The sequence below is a fragment of the Brassica oleracea genome, chromosome C5, assembly GCF_000695525.1.
Source record: "Brassica oleracea var. oleracea cultivar TO1000 chromosome C5, BOL, whole genome shotgun sequence".
NCBI classification, from domain to species: Eukaryota; Viridiplantae; Streptophyta; class Magnoliopsida; order Brassicales; family Brassicaceae; genus Brassica; species Brassica oleracea.
Genome location: NC_027752.1, coordinates 9,897,823 through 9,903,730, shown reverse-complemented (window position 1 = coordinate 9,903,730; position 5,908 = coordinate 9,897,823).

Sequence of the window (5,908 nt, the reverse complement as noted above, 5' to 3'; positions counted from 1 at the left end):
ATCTGCTCAAATGTCTCATCCATCTGTTTCTGTAGCCTTTGTTCCATTCCAGAGAAATTATGCTCAAACAACTGTGTCACAAAAACCTTCATGTCTTCATTAAAAGGTTCTTGCTTTGGGCCACTTGAAAGAACCTTATGTTTCCTCTTTTCCATACCACGATCCGGAAGCCTCTTCTTACCCTTCTTTGATCTAGAACCAACGTTCTTTGATCCTTTCGGAGTCTGAAAGTCTTCATCACTCTCGGTTGCTTCAACATTCACGCTTGCTTCATCATTCACAGCTGATTCGTCATCACGAGATAAAGAAACCACTTCATTTTCCTCAGTTTCCCAAACATGCTCACTAAAATCATGCCCATTCTTTATCAACTCCATCAGAACCTTGATTCTATCATCCTCCACTTCATCATCTCTGCGAAAAGCCTGAGCTTGGGCAACATCATAATTTCCGGTCCATGAGATGTATGCATAGATGTCATCCTACACAAGAAAGGTAAAGAAAGTTAGATCCTAAATACTCATTTCAAACCGGATGGAGTCATCTTAAATAGAGATAATTACCTCGGGTGTAATAATTTGCTCCAACCAAATGATCTCCTCATATGACACCTTTGCAGCTCCCATCCAGTTTATGCATCTAGCACTGTTCTTGAAACCCTTGTCCAGTTTTTTTCCACAAAGCTTCCCAATCTTTGGTACCGCTTCCATTGCCCAAATCTGCAAGGCGTATGAGAATCCATCCAAGACATAACTAGTAGTCTTTTCCTTCAGTTGGTCACAATTTTTGGCTATTGACTTGCAGAGAAGGTCATAAGCAGCAACTCCCCAAGGATACTTTCAAACTTTGTCAAGATCCATGACCACCGTGATGTATTTGAGGGGGATATTAGCCTTCTCATCTCTCGCTAATACCACACAAAGAATGATGGCCAAGTAGATCAGGCGTATGCGATCTGCATTCCTCCACTTCTTAACAGCTTCCTTGTCCTTAGTCCACAGGTTGAAGAGTGTAATTGTTCCATCTTTTCTCCTCAAAACCTTGCTCCAGAAACCACCATCATATTTCCACTCTTCGAACTCCTCAAGCGAGATACGAGTATCGCACTCAAACCCGGTTACTGCATGGAACTCTTGTAATGAAAATCGAATTGGTCTCCTCGCAAAGACAAACCAAAGCTAGTGTTGTAAGTAAGTCACCAGCTCCCTACACAAGAAGCTGTGTATCACTCTCGCGGAGTATCCAAGACCATTCTCATGCAGCTTAAAAATCTGATAAAAAACCGGATCTTTCTTCACAACATCCAACTCCTTTGGCAGCCACGCTTGGAACTTTCGGATAATGTAGTTGATCCTGCAGTTGTTATTGATCTGAGTCACTCGGGGCTCCTCGCCCTCCTTAAAAAGCCTCTTTGGTAACTCCTCGGACATATCTACAAACCATGAAAAAATTGTTAGTTCAACATGTTAAAGTATCAATATCATCACACAAATAATGATGTATACGATGTTTAACCAACCCGTGAAACAAATTTACTTTAAGAAACATGACAAATCGTTTTTAAAAAAATCTAGTTTAAATGGAAGAACACTTCGATTTCGTTTTAGATGAGAATCAATAGATGTAATCGAATACCTTGTGTGGAGAAATGTGAGATTTTGACGAAATTGATTGAAGAACACGACGTAATTCGATTTGACCCGACGAAGAGGAAGAACGCTTCGATTTCGTTGTGTCTTCAGTGAGATCGAAGAGGATGATGACGAAGACGAGAGTAGAGACTACGGGCAGATGAAACACCGACGAAGAACAAGACTTCTCTCCGTCGAACCCTAAATCGTCATGGAAGAGCGACGACTCTACGGCAGAGAAGACAAGGAGAAAAAGAAATTAGGGTTGCGGGATGGCAGCGTCTCCCTTTTTCCCCATTTTTTTTTTTTTTTTTTTTTTTTTTAATTTTTAATATTTTAACATTAAAAATATATTACGAAAATTATTAGAATTTATAAATTAATTCAACTTAATTGGTAAATTAAGGGTACTTTGGTATTTACTGGAAAAAAAATCTTATTTTCCTAAAACATCTTTTATAAATCCTATTATGACAAAGTCAAGTTCAAAGTGTCTCATTTTTTCAATTTTTCCTTTAAATAATTACAATGCTACATTATTTTATTTTTAGAAATATGAAAAGTGTATAATTGATGGCAGAGTTTGCAGGTAGATAAAGATGGAAAGAGGTCTTAGCGTATGATGCTTGAAAGTACGTTTGAATAACTAAAGAGAGAATTGAACCCGTAACTCATCCTGATGCATGCCATATCTTGGATTATTTTCACAATGTGTATTTTTAATTGGAGCTGAATCTGATTTAACTGTTATAGTTTATATGAATTGATTCATACATATTAAAAAAACGAATTTCACACACAAATATCATATATGATTCATATATAGTATGAGTATACGACATTCAAATTAACTCTGATCTTTGCAGAACTATTTATAATAAGGTATAGGGCCAAATGATCACGAAGATAAAATTTAACTTGTAATGCTCAAATCTATTTTGGATTAGTTTCTCCTTTTCCAAATTTATATTAGCGGAAGTATAATTGTAAACGAAAATCAATTAACTGAATATTTGAAATGTCCGCCGGCCACGAACGGCAATTCTTTTTAATGTATGTATAGTCAAGTGTCATAGACACTGTGTTTGGGATTGTCCTAAACAAACAAAATCATAAATGAATTGTGAAATATTCAGAATCTTTTTGTAGAGTTTTTGTCAAATTTTAGGCTATATATTTGTAATTAATACAAAGAAAATGCTGCTGGTGTAATTGTTTTAGTCTGTTTCTTACAGCATTTCCAAAAAGACTCTCTATTTTAGAGTTTGAAAAACTCTATATTTGAATTTTTATTGTGTTTTTCTTCAAAATCAAAATTTCAAATATAACTTCAAAATTATTTATAATTTACATTATAATCTTTATATTTGTCATAATTAATGTAAATCCATAAAACTTTTAAAAATAACTAGCACATGTAAAACACACAACAATAATATTAATTAATAAAATTTTACACTAAAATATAAAGTTATAAATAAAAATACATAATTAAATATTAAACTACAAGCAAAATACCACATTATTCCACAAAATTATTTCCGTAATGTTCCATTTTTGGTTATACAAAATTTGTTTGGACAATATTTTAAAGGTTCCAAAACAAATTTACTAGACTATAAATGTTGTTGTAATATTTAAATTTGTGTAACAATTATGTTTTCATGTATCTTTTTTAAGAAGTTTTATTAACTTTCTTTTGTAATATTATTGTTGTCTAATGCTAGTTTTAAATATAATAAATCTTATTTTAAAATTTTGATTTAATTTTATGTGTAAAATTTGAGTTTATAAAAATAATTTTGAAAAATTTATGATATACAAAAGTTTTAAAGATTAAAACGATAAATGAGAAAATACTTAAGAATTATAAATGTGATGTGTAATTAATTATAAGAATCAAAATGCAAATAAAAAGATGAAACTTCAAATTTAGAGTTTTGAGTAGTGAAATTTTAAATATGAAGTTACACTCCTTAAAACTCTAAATTTGAAGTTTTGAAATTCCTTTCTGGAGAGAAAAAAACTATATATTTAAAGTTATAGAGTTTCTTTTGGAGATGCTTTTAACGTCAGTAACGCGGGTTTATGCCTATTTTGACCAATTAGGGTTATTTGGTTATTTTACTATTTTTACTTATGAAGGCCAATTTTGTAAATGCACATCCATCTTCTTTTTGTATCTGTACAAATCTAAAGCGACATCCGTAGCTTTGATATATTCATGGCCCATGCTAGGGTTGGCCAAAAAAACCGAATCCGAAGAACCGAAAAGAATCTGATCCAAAAAAGTAGTATTGAATCCGAACCGAAATTGATTAAATATCCAAACAGGTTCAAAATTCTGGTATCAAAAGAACCGGAACCGAACCGGAACCGAAGTATTTCGGGTAGGCATGGGCATCCGGGTCTTCGAGTCGGGTTCGGGTCGGGTATTTTCGGGTCCGGGTCCTTCGGGTCCTAGCAATTTAGACCATATAGGTACCTATAACTTTTCGGGTCGGTTCCGAGTCGGATCTTGTCGGGTCCGGGTCGGTTCGGGTCTATAATTTCAATACCCGTAAAATATCCAAAATTTTTGGGTATATTTCGGATCCGGGTCGGTTCGGGTATTTAGGACCCGAAATAGACCCTAAATACCCGAATTGGACGCGAAAACTCTAAAAATACCCGAAAAACCGCAAAAATACCCAAAAATTTATCCAAAATCAGACCCGAAAACCCAAAACATACCCAAATTTTACCTGAATACCCAAATTATATTTTCTAAAAATCTAAAATTTCACCAAAAACCTACAATTATACCCGAAAATCCAAACCCGAAACTTAAAAAAAAATCTGAAATACCAAAAATACCCAATCACCCAAATATACCTAGTATATACAATTATTTGCGGGTACTTCGGGTATCCGAACGGGTCTCGGGTAGGACCCGGACCCGAACCGAGACCTGCGGGTCCAAAAAAAAAGATCCAATAGGTACTTAGCATGGACCCGGACCCGGACCCGAACCTGTATTTTCGGGTCGGTTCCGGTTCGGGTCTTCGGGTCCGGGTAAAATGCCCAGACCTAATTTCGGGTACCCGAATGTATCTGAAATAGATTTCTATACCCCCTATATAAATATATTTTAGATTTAATGTCTATTAAAAACATCCAAAATGTATAAAATACTTTTAAATTGTCCAAAATACTTGAAATATATACAAATAGTCAAAAGTAAATGTCTAAAATAGCTAAAATATACTCAAAACACAAAAACACTTGAAATATCTGTTGATTATCTATCCAAATATTCAATCCAAATCAAATTATATGTTAAGTATAGGTATTTTGACATATGTTATTCAAATTTGTATGTAATATATTATTTTGCTTATAGATTTTGAGAAATTTAAAGTATATAATGAATTTTAAAATTTTAAAAATAATTTTAATGGGTTATCCGAACCCGAACCGAACCCGCAAAGATCCGAACCGAACTCGGACCGAAACTTAGAAATACCCGAATAGGACTGAAATATTTGATCTCGAAAATCCGAAATCCGAATAGATCCGAGCCGAATCCGAATGGATACCCAAACACCTACCCCTAGCCCAGACGGTGAAATTGTGGCATATAGACGGTTAAAAACTCGGACCACCGTATAATCTTTCTTATTTTTAGAACACGGTATATAATAGGAAAATTTTCAAGTTTACCACATTGTTGATACTATTATTCATGTTTACCTTCACTAAATGAACATTTTCATAAATATATTTTTCATTAAAAAGGTAAAAGATTTTTATATATTTGCTTTATATGTATATAAATATAAATAATAATTTAAATAAATAGGAAAATAAAAAAAAAATTATAGTTTTTGAATTATACGTTTTAAAATTCAATTTTTTACTAAATTTTCTCTTTTTCGAAATCTTTTAAAAATTTCTTTTTGAAATTCAAAAAAAAAATTGAAATTTTTTTATCAAAAAATTGAATTTTTTTAAAAATATTACTTATATATTTATTAGAATACTAAAATTCATTTTTTAAAACTCTATTTTATCCATGTACTGTAAATCATAAGTTTAGATTATTATGAATGTGGTAGTTTAGGAAATTTCCCAACATAATATACATATACATAATGCATATATAGTTTCATGATCTAAGATACAATTAATAAATTCGAAAAACACTATTTTCATCCATAATTTACTGTTTTATTTTCTGCAAACGAAGAAATAAACCATTCATATTCTCTATCGTTTATTGTTGTTTAGAGTAATGG